The sequence below is a fragment of the Falco rusticolus genome, chromosome 6, assembly GCF_015220075.1.
Source record: "Falco rusticolus isolate bFalRus1 chromosome 6, bFalRus1.pri, whole genome shotgun sequence".
Taxonomy (NCBI): Eukaryota; Metazoa; Chordata; class Aves; order Falconiformes; family Falconidae; genus Falco; species Falco rusticolus.
This window is the reverse complement of record NC_051192.1, coordinates 53,633,305-53,650,242: the sequence shown is the minus strand read 5'-3', so window position 1 is coordinate 53,650,242 and position 16,938 is coordinate 53,633,305. Positions and strand designations below refer to the sequence as shown.

General features: G+C 38.5%; 1 long non-coding RNA gene across 1 annotated transcript; it reads right to left on the bottom strand.

Annotated features, from left to right (window-relative positions):
• Nucleotides 1–4,769: 4,769 nt before the first annotated feature.
• Nucleotides 4,770–16,709, bottom strand: LOC119149607. The gene is made up of 3 exons (XR_005104779.1): nt 16,564–16,709; nt 7,476–7,481; nt 4,770–4,781 (listed from the first exon to the last, which is right to left on the bottom strand). It is a non-coding gene; the product is annotated as an uncharacterized LOC119149607 (long non-coding RNA).
• Between the last annotated feature and the right edge of the window lie 229 nt (nt 16,710–16,938).

Below are 16,938 nucleotides of genomic sequence, written 5' to 3'. Positions count from 1 at the left end.
CTGCTAAAATGCAAGAAAAAATAACTTGGGCACAAAGTTTTTAATTGCATCCCTAGGGCTTTGTAATCTCCCTTGATTCTGCCCGGGTTCCAGCTTGGGGTGTCATTTGTGCCCAGGTGAAAGAGTGGCAGTGCATGGCAGTCTGCGCTCTTGACAAGCTGCGGCACCCTCTCGGCACCATCTCGGACCTCGGCTCCCGGGGGGCAGCAAACCTGACGTGGCTGCATGGGCGCCTCAGCACCCTGTGACACAGGCACCCACTGCGCCCACCCCATGTTTCTTTTTGCAGTAACCACGGTGCTGCTGGGGCAGTATCTCCACGCAGACCTTGCTCGTGGGTGTCTGTAGCTGTTTGAGCTTCCCATCTGTTCCTGGTTGTGGTGCAGGAGGGTGGCCGCTGAAGCGGAGTCCTGCTTTTGCGGGTCACCCGGGTCCAAGGTGCCTCATTCTCTGTGGTGTCTGCTACAGGAGCACAGCTCTGAAACCACCTGTCTACCTCCGCCTGGGACCTCTGATACTGGCAGCCTTTTTCCTGCAACTCGGCCACCTGTGTGTCCTATGATATCACCAGCTTGTGCAGACCCTAGGTGCTTACCTTTTCTCTATGGTCCCTCTTATTTGGCAACATAGATGTTTACTGCACACAGTATACAGTTTGATACAAGATACAGTTTGTATTGTACACATTTCCTTTTGTGTTTTGTAGACAAGCAACCCTTCTGCTGTAGATCATGAGCACTTAACACATTTGGCTTGTGCTGAGATAGTTTTCCTGGACTGATTTAATTACTGTTGTTATTGTGAAGAAATAAACATTGGCTAATCATTGGTATGTCTGTCTGTCTGTTCAGATGTTGTTGTTTACAAGCACACTGTTTAATGTTCTTGCTAGTTACAGTTTTTAAAGTTGATTCCTCTGAAATCTCTGGATTTCAGCTTCTTCCATACAGCAGTGTTATTCAGGTTCTTTTCTTTTATCCTTTTAAGGTCATTTGTGGCAGTAGGACTCCTTAAGCTAGAAATTTTTGTTAAATATGGTATGTTTTTCTTCCACTGATTTCTTGTTTAGACATATAAACTTTTAGGATTTATATATGTCCTGTGGCAAAAAGTCAAATGCTTAAACTATGCATTCTGTAAAGAAGATATTTTGGTTTCATTTTGAGTATTCCTCCAGATAATCTTTTTTGATGGCTTCTAGTTCTTAGATTGAAGCACGTATTAAAAACATTGTTAAGCCATCCTATGGTTAAGTAAATCTGTCCTTGAGTTGGTACAATCAATGCCTCTGTGTAACAGTCATTGCCTGGAATTTTTGCAGCCATGATGTCTATTTACCTGTCTTCTGCAGGCTGAAGTCCTGAAGGAAGCATGCTACCTCAATGGGGTGGAAAATATAAGAAATTCATCAGATATAGGATGTTGATGTATCCGTGTGGCTGTGAAATGAAAAAAAAAAAAAAAAAAAAAAAAAAGATGGCTAAAAACCATACATAGCTGACTCTTTCTTTGATGTATTGAAAAGGTTGTCTTTTTCTACTTTCTTGCAATAATTGAGTACAGATGGTTTTTTTTTTTTCTTTCCTAACAGGTTAGCTTTCTCTCATTTTTTCAGATATTTTTTGGTGCATTTGTTGTTATAAATGTTCCCAAGTGTCATTGTTAATTGTGCAAAGAATATTATTTAGCAAATGCCATCGTGCTAGGTCTCTTGCTGTATTTTCCCAAGCTATGAAGTAATTGCAATTGACTTTTGGAGGAGTTTTAGGAGTCCTTTTAGTTTGTAAAATTACCATGTGAATGATTTGTATTATTTTGCCAAAGCATAAATGCAAGTTGAGAAATCCATGTTATTAAATTCACAGGAAAGAGCTACTCCTAAATCCAGCAATTTTCAATCAGAGAGGAGTATTCAAGGACCAGTTAAAGACTCCAAAAAGACAGCCCTAATTTGCATTGATTGTATCTGTTGTTGAGAGGCTACATGCCTTGCTGATTCAGGCCTAATTTATGTTTATTAACCTTAAAAAGGACACATGAGTAAATGTGACATAAAACGCAAAGATGTTTAGTATTGTCACAGCCATCATATGGAGGTAGGGTGGAGTCATGGTAAAAAGTCCACGCCTCGTTACCTTTGCTGACAAGAAGGTGATAATGCAGTAGGGCTGAACTGGACCTTTTACACAGATAACATCTGCAGCCTTTACTCACCATGGGAATCACACACTGTTACAAATGTGGTATGCCTTTTTGCAAAAGTGATTGAAAAAAAAAGTGTACTCTGCTGGTAGTGCACAACTGCATAATTTCAAATGTTACAAGCTTAATATTTATTTATTTAACAAGTAATTGCAATGAGAATGAGCCAGACCACACTGAACTGGACTGATTTTCAATACTCCTGAAAGATGCTGGATTTATTGCTTTGGGAAAAAGCAAAATTCTTTGTACTAAAACAAAGTAAAGCAAAGAGCTTTACAAGTAGAACAAAATTACCAGTGTGGTAGAAAGGTATTCCTGCGTAAATGAGAAATAGGCTTTTAGGCTGTAGATGTCATGTTTGTAGAGAAAATATGAAAATAGGTGGACACAAGCCACAGCGACAATGTTTTCCTGGTTGAGCAGAAAGCTTAAATTGACATGTCTGGGCCATAAATGCTCTCCCTTTTTATTTCAAAGAGTATTAATTCAATTTATAAAGTTTTCATTTCTTTGTTTTACTTCTCATACATGAATAAAGTAGATAAGAACAGGACATCATGGACACACGGATGTTACCCTTGTAGTGCTGATTTGAAAGATGTGGAAGAGAGAGAGTCCCTGAGAATCATACATGGGGGTTACCTGTGGTGGGGCGTGAGGCAGGGGAGGGTAAAGGAAGAGCTGGGCTGGTTGTGATTTGGCTCAGAGTATGCTAATATTTCCAGGGTTTGGAAAGAGGTCCCTTGGAAAATACTGACTACTGGCTGTCTTTTTCAAGGCTGAATTGAGATTTTGTAGGTGTTGTGTAGGAAGATCTTGTGCTTAATTCAGTGCATGGCATGTATGCATCATGCTGACTAGATACTATAAACTTCATTTCCAGGGAATGTCATTATTGTTATGAATAAATATCTGTATGTCTGTCATTTCCCTGAAGAATTATAACAATATATTTTCAAATAAATGAACTGTACAGTGAAGTCTAAGCTAGATACTCCAAACTCCCCTCTGGTGAACAAAGAAATAGGTATGGAGTCATATGGCTGGTGTGAGGATGAGATATATATGGGAACAGGTGTTTTTTACCCCTAGGCAAATAAAGGTTAAGGCCTCTGGGCCATAAAGAGCTATCCTTTCTGGGAAGTAATGAACTGATCTCCACAAAGGCCAGCAAAGATACCTTTGTTGTGCCAAGTTTGTTAGATTTTCAAAAATTGGTGGAAATAAGGGGCAAACTCTGAAAGCAATTTAGCCCCACCTCAACAATAGAAATCCTACTCCTGCCAAATAAACCAGTCTTTTGGTCAGTCTTTTGGATGCCTATCCTTCAAAAAACAGCTCAGTGGGTTCTTGCTTCTGCTATAGGCTGATTTCCTGCAGGTTTTTGCTGGAAGCAAGCTCCAGCAAAATGTTGCAACTTTCCTGGTGATGAACAGCTTCCTCAAATCCCTTAATCCTGGAAAACCCCTTCAGTGCTTTTTGTAATATTGTATTTTAAATTTGATTAGAAAAATGAACCATGTAAAAAAAATAAAAATCTTAATGTGGGTTTGTCAACAAAGCCATTGTAATAGAGAACCACTGCCTGAGGCAGAAAGCTGTAAAAGTGAAGGAAACAGGAACTTAGCAAACATGACAGAGTACAGAAGTGAGAACCTGTAGAGACAAATACATGGACCTGTTTTGTTTTGGTTGGTTTCTGGTGAGAAATACGAAGACAAAAAATGGCAAACATGCCAACAGTATGTTTGTTGCAGGAAATGAAGATGATAGGATGTAGGAAACACAGAAGACTGGCAATGCAGCTGAAAGCAACAAAGATCTCTGTACAGGAATGTGGGGAGATGATGAAGAAAAAAACCTCTGAGGCTGAGCAAAAAGTTGTAAAGGTGGAAATCACACCTGTGAAAACAGATCTGTGTGACAGATAGCTATTAGGGTGAGCACAATAAAAAAGGTAATAGAGTAATAATGTATTTTGGAGGTTAAAACAAGCATCATCCAATGATGGTTAATCTCCCCAAAAGGAAGACAACCAATACAAAGAGATATAAGGGAATTCAATGAGAAATGTGTTCATGTCCTCTAGACATGTCACGATAAAGTCCAAACAGAAGAACATGAAATAGGTCTATAAGAAGCTGTGGGAAACAGATGGATATATTGACCTGAGGCTTGACAGGATTATACCTGGAGTAGTAAAGAAGCCCCAGATGACTAATTCTAGTGAAAAAAAAAAAAATTAAAAAATGAGGACTTGAGTGATCTAGTGGAGAACAATGAAGATGTGAAGTCATGTGGAAATGTTCATAAAAGATTTTGAAAGCAAGGGATGGAGATTTTCTTGTTTGCTGCATGGGAATAGGTCTGGTTCTTGATTCCTGTGAATTTTATTTATACCACCTTACTACAAGGGCCTAGGATACTGAGGATGTCCTTGACTCTTCTTTTTCCTGTTGTAGCATTTAGTCTTTTATTGCAAACTGTGAGTTTGTTACAGACTGCTGAGGTGTGCATTGAGGCCTAGGGTGTATAGAAGAATGCAGAGCAGCTACAGGGTGGTTTCCCAGAAGTGCCTGGTTGCTTCAGATTACAGAGGATTTGGCTTAAAAACTGAGGTTCTTCAGAGTGTTTATTCCTAAATAAAGGACTGTTTTCTTTTGTTATTTTTTTAGTATTACTGAGTCTATAAACTCAGAAATATTCTTTATGGATAGAAAGAGTAATCCCAACATTCCAGTACTTTCAAATCAGTTAACTGTACCGTATACATTTCCTTCCAAATACATGATTTAAACTTCACATTGACATAAAAATATAGAGGATAGAAAAAAAATAGTATTTTAAGGGGAGTAGTGGAAGACCGATCACTTAAATTATGTAAAACGTTACCCCATCTAAAGGCTTCAGGCATATATTATAGGGAAGAGTCATACATTGGCCAGGATAGGACAAGATGACCTAAGAGCTCTTTCATCTATAATTACATGTGTATGTTCCCAATAGTTTCCCATAATTCAGTAACAAGACAAACATGCCACTGGATCTGATGTCCAAATGACCTTTCAGACATTAAACATGATATCTATGTGAACAGCAGAAATCTAATGTACATTATATTAGAAGTAGTAATTCTTTAACCTAGAAATACCATAGTGAAAGAATGAGATGCGTTCTTAGTACCATCTGAATTGCTAAGCTCATATTATACCTATTTAGTAATACTTTATTTAAACTAAGTTGTGGTGTCTATGCTGTAACTTGTGGATATATCTATATATGATTCTGTACTCATGTATACACGCCCACTCACACTATGATGTTCACTGAGGTCCTATTCAATGCAATCTCTCATATCTACCATTTTTAGCAAACCCTGTCACCAATAAGTCTAAACAGAGGCAAAAGACTAGATTTTAAAATAATTTTACTGAGAAATACAAGAACACAGAATTAGAAGATACCTATAATATCAAATCCCATCCTATCTATTTGTAGATAAACATTTCCAGTAATTCCCTTCAGAAATTTAGGAAGATTAATCTAAGTTTCCTTCCTCTAGTACAGTCACTGGAAAGTTGTTTCAGAACTGTGCTTATGAAAAATAACATTCCTTCATATTAGTAGTGGAAAATCATCCCTGTGTGCCTGCGTGCATGTTTTAGTTGCCATTTTTAGAAGATCTTTTTCCTCCTGTGTCCCATTCCTGTCTTTCCTGAATGCCTGCAGAAAGGATTCATACCTTCTCTACCCTTTGTTCTGACACGTTATGTAAGCTAATGCTTTTTGAATTTCCTTATTTCATCATAGTTGAGCAACATAGACCTATCCTTTTATGTATTTACTTTACATTACTACAATCAGTAGCATAACTTTAAAATACTATAAGATAACAACAGACTTTATCAAAATACTAGTAAACCACTATGTTCTTCGTTTGGCTTTTGCCATGACAATGGCAATAAGATAACCAACTATGAATAATGGTGGCATTTCATAGGTGAAGTTCAGAAAGCTAGTTTGATTTTGAGCAGTTGTTACATTAATTTTCCTTTGCTAGAAACAGATGACTGTATTAACAGTTGGTCTGTTTGTTTGTACAGATGAGGGAACAGGTTGCTAGGAGTATCTGGTTGACTTATCAGAATAAAGACAACTATGTGTTAATGGTAAAATAAGAAAACAGCTCTGTTCAGAGGTGCATTCCTGTGGCAATGAATCTGTGCTCATGCTGGTTTCCCACCTGCAGCTGCACTATAGCATGAATAGAAGATTCTTTTCATTTTGCAGTCAGTTCTGCAAGGTCTTTATTCTTTGTACTCAATTCCAGCTTATGCTCACCCAGTTTACAGGATAAATTCTTATTTGTTCTGACTTGCATTCACATTACCTGCATTCAATGTTTTCATCCCATTTCTATCACTCTTGTACTAAAGGTTCCTCCAGCTCCTGATATCCCATTCCTCCTCTGGACTGGTGATGCTTCCTGATTCTGTTTTATCTGCAAATCATGATCTCATTGCTACTGTCTTTGAGGCAACATTATTAATGCTAAAGTTGCAAGATCAATGCTCAATCCAGTCCTGAGAGACTTTTCCTGGTAAACTCCTCCAGATGGATTCAGTGCTACTTTTTTCATGTTCCCACCATTAGTCCATTTTTCATCAGAGAATTTACCAATCTCCAGTTTAACTAATGACTTCCCATATTAACTAACATCAGGTACCAATAGTCCAGATAAATGAGATCTATATTATTGCCTTTGTTTAGACAATCAGCTGTTTCATCAAAAGATGTCAATTTAGTGTTATATATTTTGCCTCTGATAAACCCATGTCATAATTTTTTTCCCTAATGCTGTCTCTTTATACTTCATTATTTCTTAAAATTTGTCTACAAACCTGATATACTATGAAGAGTTAGGCGAACAGGCCTTTTCAATAAGTGCACAAAACTTGCTGCTCACAAACCATATGATAATACCCCATCTTGAAGCAATAAAAAAATGGCAAAATTCATCCCCATAGCTTCCAACAAAGTAATGTAAACAAACAGTCCCAATATTCTCAGGCTCAAACATTTTCTCTAAAGATTTGCATTCTTTCTCATGTAAGATAAAATTGATGATAGGGAAAATATGTTGGCAAGAAAATTCTAATTACTTTTTTTTAACTATTAGAATTGGATAATTCTTCAGTCCTGAATTAAGAACATTTGCTTTGTAGAGTCTGGCAGATTAGACTCTCTGTATCATATATTTTCTTTCAAACTACAGCCTCAGGCTGATGCCTTATTACATCAGCCCATCCCACATCTGGGCTCTGGAATGAAACTTGCACATAGGGACAGGGTCTTAAGGATACCCTTATGGGTACATCGTGTATTCTGGAAATGCTTGTTGTTAAAAAAGAAATTATGAAGAGACTTTTTTATTAGTTCTGCTGTCTGTGTATTGGTAAAACTTTCACAAATGTGTGCTCAAGAGTTGACGCTATTTCGGTGTTATTAGGTTGGATCCATCTGTTCTCAAACTTCACCTGCAAAGCCACCAGTGTTGTCTCTTCCTTTGGAGTTTCTGATATGCTTGTTTGTCTCATCTTGTAACACTTCATTTTGGAAACGGTACCTTGTTGTTCTCAGGATCCATGTGAAGCCATCCCTCAACTCAACTTATGCATGAACAGCTTGCCAAAACCCAGCCTCTGTGTGTATTTGGTTTAATACGCCCCTCTTCAGCTTTCTTCTTTTTCAGCTCATCCCATAGTGCCTCGAGCCTGTTTTCTCTTTTACTAGTCTCTGTCTACTTTAAGACTAATACCAAGTTCTCTGTTTCACAGTTAAAGGAATTTTCAGTTCTTCAAGCCCCAGTTATTAGCAAGAAAAGTGGTATTTTTAATTTGACTCATTTTCTGTTCTCATTGACCTATGAGGAAAATCTGTCATTGTTTCCAGCTGTGGGGGTCTAGACAACTCTCTGTTGGGTCTTGTTTGCACTCATAATGCTTTGTTTCTAACTGAGGAACACAGATTTTTTTGAAGTGCAATGAAAAGTTTTACATATTTTCTAGAAGTAGAGACAGATATCTACTGGTTCTTAGTGAGAAGTCGTTGTAACTTTTGTAGGCCATTTTTTTAAGGTAAGTACAAAAAAAGGAACATTTCCTTTCTTCACCTGAAATTAAACACTTCTGTATTGTATCTGAAGTGAATGCCTGTTTTAAGGTGAAACTAAAAATTTATTTGTTCTTAACCTAGAGATAGCTAATTTTGGGAAAAAAAGTCTGTGAAAAATGGCCAATTAAAATGGAGAAAACCTATCCAATTTTCTTTTTTTATTAATCCTAAAATTTGCAATTTGGAAAATTTGCTCTTGATGAGGTATGTTTCTCATTTTAAAAAGCAAACTGCATTATAGAAAATGTTTCTGCTTTGCACTGACAAGCAATTACAGATACTCAGTGTACTCTAATTACATAGTACATTGAAACAATTATATACATGTTGTCTCTTCTTCTACATTCCGAATCTTCCAGTAATTTAGTTATCCAGTTATTCTTAATGCTTTTCCACTTTATATTTTCCATCACACAGAGCAATATTTAGTTAACAAACTTCAGAGCTAGGCACTGAAACAAACGTTTCAAAATACCAAGTACAGAAGACATATGGCATCAAAGCTTGGGGAATTTTACAAGTCAGTTTAGGGAGTCATCTAGATGCTTCTGTCATAGCTAAGAGCTGCTGCATCTTCATGTGGAAAACCACCCCAAGGAAGGCCCTCAGCCTTTGTTCCATGCGTAGGCCATTTGCTTCTCTTATTCCAGAAAATTTCTGGATCATATGATCTGCATATCTGTGGCCAGATTTTGATCCTTTTAAGCCTGATTTGCCACAGTGTTTAGGAAAAACCAAAACCAGACCGAATCCCCCTAAAATGTGTTATATAAAACAATGGATGATGGTATTATATACTGTCTCATGAATGAATGCTCAGCTCATTGGCTGTTAATTACCCTAACATCAACCCTTTTTAGACATATTTTCGCAGTCAGAGAATGATAGCTGTTTTACCATTTCCTGAATTGTTTCTCTCACAGTTAGGATTAAGGATTTTTCAGGACATATAATTAAAATTTAACTTAATAAAAATCAAGCTGTACAATGTTCAATGTTTGTAAATGCATTTCTAATACAACCATTTATAAGGACATTATGCTACTAAGAAGAGAACTTAATGGAGAGTAGGTTAGTGATCTCTTCATAACTGTAGTAATCAGCATTGTTTTTGCAGGAAATGCATAGGAAATTATTTATTTAAATGTTTTCAGTAGATGAGGTTAATAGGTTGTACAGGAACTGAGCTAACATGAGTTAACTCAGCAAACTCACATGCTGTAGGGCTGATAGGAATACAGTAGCTAGATGAGATGGAAAAGACAGTGCTAAAATTTGGTTTCGTATTGTTTTTGAGGCTGTGATTGATTTGATAACTTGCGAAAGGTATAACAGACATGCCTTGTTGGAGCTACCTTAGAAGCTGAGGTTACACAGTATTTACTGTATGTTCATAACTTCAACCTAAAGGAAATTAAGGCAATATCAAAAGGTAATGGTCTGTTACATGTGTTCAGGTATCAAAATGTATAAACATTTGTCTCTTCTGCTTTTGCTTTCTTTCTGTCTTTAAGTCCTTTACCTATAGAAACTAAGCCTACTCTTTCACTGTAATGAATATTTTGGTTATAAAGCTTCTAAACAAGTACCTTCCATTCATCCTCAGTGTCTTAAGTTTTTTGAGACAAAATGTTATAAACTACATATATATATATATATATAAATTATTATTAATAGTGGTACTTCTGTTTATATTATTTGATTCTAATTGTTCCTTCATACTTGATGGAAGAAATGATTTATTAGAGGAGTTGTTATGATTCCCTGCTATGCTTTCACAGGTTTGCTAGATATTCTTCCTTTTTCTGTGTAGTCATTGGCAAATACTCAGATCACCTAGCTTCTGAAATACCTGGGGGGTTGTTTGTTTTTTGGGGGTTTTTTGTGTATTTTGGCCCCACTGTCTCCAGATTTAAGAGAAATTTTCTCTTGTTTTCTGAAACTTCCATACTTTATTTGCCCTGAATTCATAGGAAATTACCAGAGGATAACACTTTTGGTTAAATGCATGAAATTTTGAAGGCTTTTTCTTAAGTTCTTCTGAATGACAGGGCATTTTCCCACTGTCTGCAGAATAGGACTGCATTTGCTTGATTACCAGTATTTTACAGGCAGACTCTAATACCTGGTAGTATTCACAGCTGGTTTATCATCAGATGGATTATATATTTGACTTCATAGTTGCACTGGAAGCATTAATGTATTTTTGCCTACCTTTTACCTACGTTTGTCCATATTACATAGTATATATCCATTAAAACTAGAGAAATATAAATTAATATTTGACACCTTCTGTTTGGTTGTTCCTTCAGAGAATATGGATTACAAATATACACTCATGCATGTACTGCCACTAGCACCAAAGGAATAAGCATATGGTTTGGAGTCTAATTCTATCAGTGAATTTCATATCAGCCAAAAGACTTTTCAAATTCATTTTATATTTAGCAAATTTCACAGCAGTACCGCTGGCTCCCATATTGTTATATATTCCTAAAGATTTCTGAGGAAGATTCATGTCAAGGGTCATAATCCTAAACCCTAATATGTTTTGGACTGATTAACATTTTGCTATCAAATTAAAATAAGGCTCTTAAAACAAATGGAAAAAAGTTCCTATACTTGTGAAAGTGGGTATGGAGACTTGGCTACTTGTTCACAAATATTTGTCACAAAAGAACTGCTATAATCTGAATAGCTTGATATAATATTAAAAAAAAAAAAGTAATTTCATCTGTTCATCTATCATTGTAAGTACAGTGCAGACTGTTTTTTGGGGTTTTTTTTTTTTTTTTTGTATGGTTTTTTTTTATTAACAGATATCTACCTGAGGTTTAACTCAAGCCTACTTTATAATGTGAAATTCTAATAAAGATTTTGAGAATTAAGAGCACCATCTTAATGTTATAAAGTGTGTAAAACTTTCAGCTTTGAAAAACCAGTTTGCATTTTCCTAGGTCATATTTTGAAAAAAAAAACCAAAACAAAAACCACACAAAAGAAAGAAATGTCACATGTAAAGGCAATTTAAACCACTTCTATATATATGTTTTAGGAAGGCGAATAGGGTTAACAGCCTATATTTGAAGTTTTGTTCTGATGGACCTGAAAATTGTTGTAAACTCATTAAAAAAAAAAGAATTTTGTGTTAAAAATTCTGACACACTTGTAATTTTTATGATGATGCCAGGCATTGCTTTAACCTGCTTTGTTTGGATAGCACCATATATGAAATATGTCAGAAAATTTATCCATTGAGGTTCCAACAGATGATTATTTTTGTGACTTAGTTAAATCTTTCCTTTGTGCAATGACTCTTCAACAAAGGCACATAGCTGCAGTTGCATCCTCCTTTTAGCGTTTACAACTATTCAATTTTCAATGTCTACATGTAAACCCATTCCAAATATGATTACCATAGAGCTCAGGTAACCCCAAAAACTTGGGTTATTCCTTTGGTTTGCATGGACTGGAGAGTTTGATTTTATATTTTACATGTGGCTTAGAAATAGTTATTTTTTCCACTTTCATGTTGATCTCTTCCTTTTTACTCTACTCTACATGATCTTTTCCAAGCACTGCAATAAAACAAAATCTGATAATTGAAACAAAAGAACAGAGATAGTTGGAACTAGTCAGATAAGCCAGGGCAGGCCTTCTGTAGGCGTGCACGTTGCACTGCATCACAGGGCTCACTCAGCTGTCTGAGCAGGTGTGCAAGCACGTGCTTGTATTTCAGTAGCCACAGAAGGTGTGCTTTAAGATTATGTGTTTTTAAAGTAGAGAAAAACTTACATTTTATTGACATGGGTCCATGGTACAGAACATTTTCTTACATGAAATTACTCTCCCAGAAGTGTTATCAGGGGGAAAAATTACTCTCCCAGAAGTGTTATGGGGGAAAAAATCATATTATAAACCCCAGCGAAACGTTATTTTAAACTGCTTTTCCTTCCTGAAATTATCTTAACCTGACCAATGAGGAAAGTGGCAGAAAATAGTTCAGGGTCTTGTGTGATCCGAAGTCAGCTGAAGTGAATACGTGCATACTCTCCTGAATAATATCCACTGTATTGCACTTATCTCAGTAACTCCTGAGATCAAAGGCTGAGAAAATTCTTGTTCTTTATTTTATTCTAACAGATCTTCTCTGAGAGAAATAAACTTGGTAGAAATATTTCTAGAGGCAGCTTGAGGCCATAGGTCTGTCTGAATACACAATATGAATAAATAAATTTAAGTGAAATAAATGAAAGGCTGTCACCCATTTGGATATTTTCACTTGGCATTAGTTATTTCCATCTAACAGTTTCAATCGTAAAGCACTTTCATTAATGAAGGTGATTGATTACAAGATTACCATTTTACATTTTCTGCTGTTCTTTCTGTTCTTATGATAAGTAGATATTCATTAAAACAGTGATTTTAGAGATGACCAGCAAGAAAAACTTAAGTGCTTTTTACTTATAAAGTTTTGTGAGTTCACTTGAATTCTTATTTCTATTTTTCTGTTTTCTTACTTGAATATATCTCAAATTTATAATCCTTGAGCACAGCAGGGTGGACTTGCACAGCAATGTAAGCATAGCTAAAAAATTTCAAGCATTCCATACCTTTCTGATTTAATGTATATGTATGATTCTGATGTCAATGCATGCTTTATATGTCAGGAATTTGTATTGATGACTGCCTTAGGGCCTGAAGGTTGGCAGATTTATAGTAAAGAGATAGTTAACTTTATTTTCTTGGTAGTGTTAAATAAATTAAAAATAAATCTGTTTGCAGACTTTGTTTTTACTTTGCTATATTTGAATTGCACAACTTGTAGCCTGAACCCTTATCAAAAATGTAACTTGAGCAGCATATATGTTGCTATTATTTCTAGGGGTGGATTTAGTCCCATATGGAGTTCAGATTTGTAATAAATTTTTGTCTGCTGTGGTAAGGATAATATTGTTTGATCTACTTATTTTTATTATCACTGGATTCTCTGCAGGGATAAATCAACTGTTTAGCTTCTGTCTATCTATCTCTTTATAACGTAGAAATAACAACTTGAAATTTAATTTCCAGTCAGACCTGAGCCTGGTGATTTAATTTTGTCATTATTCCGGTATGTGGTTTCATAAGTCATACTTCACTACAAAAGTCCAACCACGGGCATATCAGAAGGGGCATTTCTATGTATAGAAATTAATATTAATTTACTTTAACAGCAACATAAAAGTGCTATATTAAAGATATAAGTATTTAACTTGTCTTAGCGCTACAATAACATCCTTACTGAGTTGTTCACAGGTTCTCATTGTGCATCTGTGTACTCACTTGCACATTTCCCGCAGGCAAAGGCAACCTGACCTGTAAAATTTGCTTCAGTCTGGGAAGGAAACTGGGAGAACAAAGATCTGCTGCTATGGCTGGAAGGCAGCTTTCAGGGAGTACCTGAGACACCCAGAAGAGAGCTTCAAGAGCAATGGTGCATCTCAATCCTTCAGGGGCTGATGGCAGAACAATCCTTAGGAAAAGTAGCTTCCATGATTAAATTCTGAATTTTCCTATGCCTTCTGCCCCACTAAGAACTTATTTTTTTTTACATTAATGATAATGAAAAATTATCTCAGTTTAAATTGTTCAGTGGAATACTTGTCTTTTATCTGGGAGATATATATTAAATACTAGAAAAGTACTAGAAAATACTACTCTTGGGTGCTGTAAGCACTGGTTCTAAACAGCATTTGCAGACTAGCACTTGTGAAAGCTGAAGTCTATGAAATAATTAAAAAAAAACCCTAAAGACAAAACCAAAAAAACCAACCCCACATACACACCCAAAAAACCCTCCACACAAAAAAAGATGCTGGGAGAATTTAAAACCAGGAAGAATGAGAACAGGCTGGTATGTGCAACCACCTGAGCAAAAAGTTGGGACAGGTGGAGATTTCTGGATGCAGCCAGAGGAGACCATGGCACAGGGTTCTGACTGTCTGGCAGGTTTGTGCTAGGGTCCTGTGGAAACATGCGTCCCCCCATGCTGCAGGGGCCGCAGGGTGGAGGCCGCATCCGTCGCTGGCAGTGCCACTGGTGTCTCCAGTGGCATGTGGCACTGGGCCAGGTCCTTCCTGTGGGGAAGAGAGGCTGGTGGGACTGGGACAGGTGTGTGCACCTGTGGCAGCACCCCGCATCGGGCTGCTGCTGCCTGCCTGGCCAATGCAGTGGGGGAACGCTTTTTGGTGAACCAAAGCCAAGCATGGTGTCAGTGTTGGCCTGCCAGAGGTGGCCACTGCTGGCATAATGTGACAAAAGGATGTCCTCTCCTAAGGAAAAGTGACAAGTGGAAAAATATTAATAAAACTAAGCAGGTGGGAGGAAAATTATTATTCATCTCCCTTTTAGAGAGTATTTTCACTAAAACTGAGGTGGGGGGGGAGGCTTCAAAATAGTTCTGTGTCTTTTGGCTTAAAGAATGTGGAAAGTCATAGGCTGGATCAGACCTACTGTTGTTGCTCTAATATTGACATCAGTCACTATGAAAAGCTTCAGAGGAAGGAGCAAGACAGCAGTGGGCAGGCAGGAGAAAATTAATCCCTCATCTTTATGAAAGACATGCACATTCAGTAGGAATAAGACCTGAGACCTGACTAAAAAGAAGAGCTATTAGATGTTCTAATCCAATTATTTTGTATTATTTATATTCAATTACATGTGTGTGTATCTAAATAGCTAACTTTTTTCCATAATATACATTTTTTATTGAATCTTTTTTTGATTGAAACACAGTTTTGATTGAAGCTTTGGTGTACTTCCACTTACGTCAGTGAAATGGTGGGACTTAATCTGGTTGCCAGTACACAGTTTTGAGAGAGGTAAATCTGTAGCTGGTCCCTGCTATTCTGAACTACCAGAGAAGATGAAAAGCATCTGTATTTAAACATCAAAACTGCAGTGCAGAATCAACTGTAATACAGGACAGAGGAAGGCTAATTTCAAGGAGACCGTCTGTTTTCCCAATGATTTTTGAAACCTATTTCCATTTAACTGCTGGTAAATAGGAGAATGCAGAACATAAGAAATGCCCTACTGGCTCAGACAAAGGATCCATCTGCCCTCATTCAGTCTCTGGCAATGGTAAATGGAGATCATAATGGGGAGAGAGAAAAGTCTGGCCACTTCTTGTCATCCATTCTTGTCACTTCCCTCAGCATCTAAAATGGTTTTATTAGCGATTAGAATACACATTCTTGTCTTGTGCTTTTAATATCCATTTCCAGATACATTATCCATGATTTTGTCTGTCTTTTCGGCATGTGTGTGGTGGTTTGACCCTGGCTGGACACCAGGTGCCGACCAAAGCTGCTCCATCACTGCCCTCCTCAGCTGGACGGGGGAGAGGAAAAGTAACAAAAAGGTTGTTGGTTGAGATCAGAGCAGGGAGAGATCATTCACCAATTACTGTCACAGACAAAACAGACTCGACTTGGGGAAATTTGTTTAATTTATTACTATTCAAATCACAGTAGGATAATGAGAACTAAAAATCAAAACTTAAAAAAAACTTCCCCCCCCCCTCCCCTTCTTCCCGGTCTGAGCTTCCCTGGCGGTTTCTCTCCCTGCTCCCCCAGCAGTGCAGGGACACTGGCATGGGGCTGGGGTCAGTCCCTCACACGCTGTCCCTGCCGCTCCTGCCCCCTCAGGGGGAGGCTCCTCACACCCTGCCCTGCTCCAGCCCGGGGTCCCTCCCACGGACACGGTCCCCCATGACCTGCCCCAGCGCGGGTCCCCGCGGGGTCACAGCCCGGCCAGCAGCCCTGCCCCGGCCTGGGCTCACCCCTCCGCGGGGCCACAGGCCCTGCCAGGAGCCGGCTCCAGCGCGGGCTGCCCACGGGGTCACAGCCTCCTGCGGGCATCCCCCTGCTCCGGCGTGGGGTCCCCACGGGCTGCGGGGGGGATCTGCTCCACCGTGGGCTCCCGGGGCTGAGGGGACAGCCTGCCTCAGCCTGGGCTTCACCGCGGGCTGGGGGGGAACCCCTGCTCCGGGCCTGGAGCCCCTCCTGCCGCTCCTGCCCTGGCCTGGGGACTGCAGGGCTGCTGCTCTCACACAGGCCCACTCCTCTCCCCAGCAGCAATTGCTGTTGCTCATAATTTTCCGCCCCCTTCTTAAATCCGTTATCCCACAGGCACCACCACCGTGACTGATGGGCTCGGCCTGGGCCAGCAGTGGGTCCATCCTGGAGCCGGCTGGCATGGGCTCCATCGGACATGGGGCAGCTTCTGGCGGCTTCTCACAGAAGCCACCCCTGTTGACCCCCCACTACAAAACTTTGCCACACAAACCCAATACAATGCATTAACATTCAAATCCATTCTTTCACCTTCTCTGGCATTAAGCTCCTACACTACCCACTAAGTAAAGAAAAAATGCTTTGTACCTGTTTTCTACCTATTTGTGGCACTGATTGCCACTCAGTTCTTTTGTTGCATGTGTTGGTGACAACAGCTGGGCATCCAGCTTACTGACAGCTTTCATGGTTTCATAAACCTCAGTCTTATGATCCTCCATGT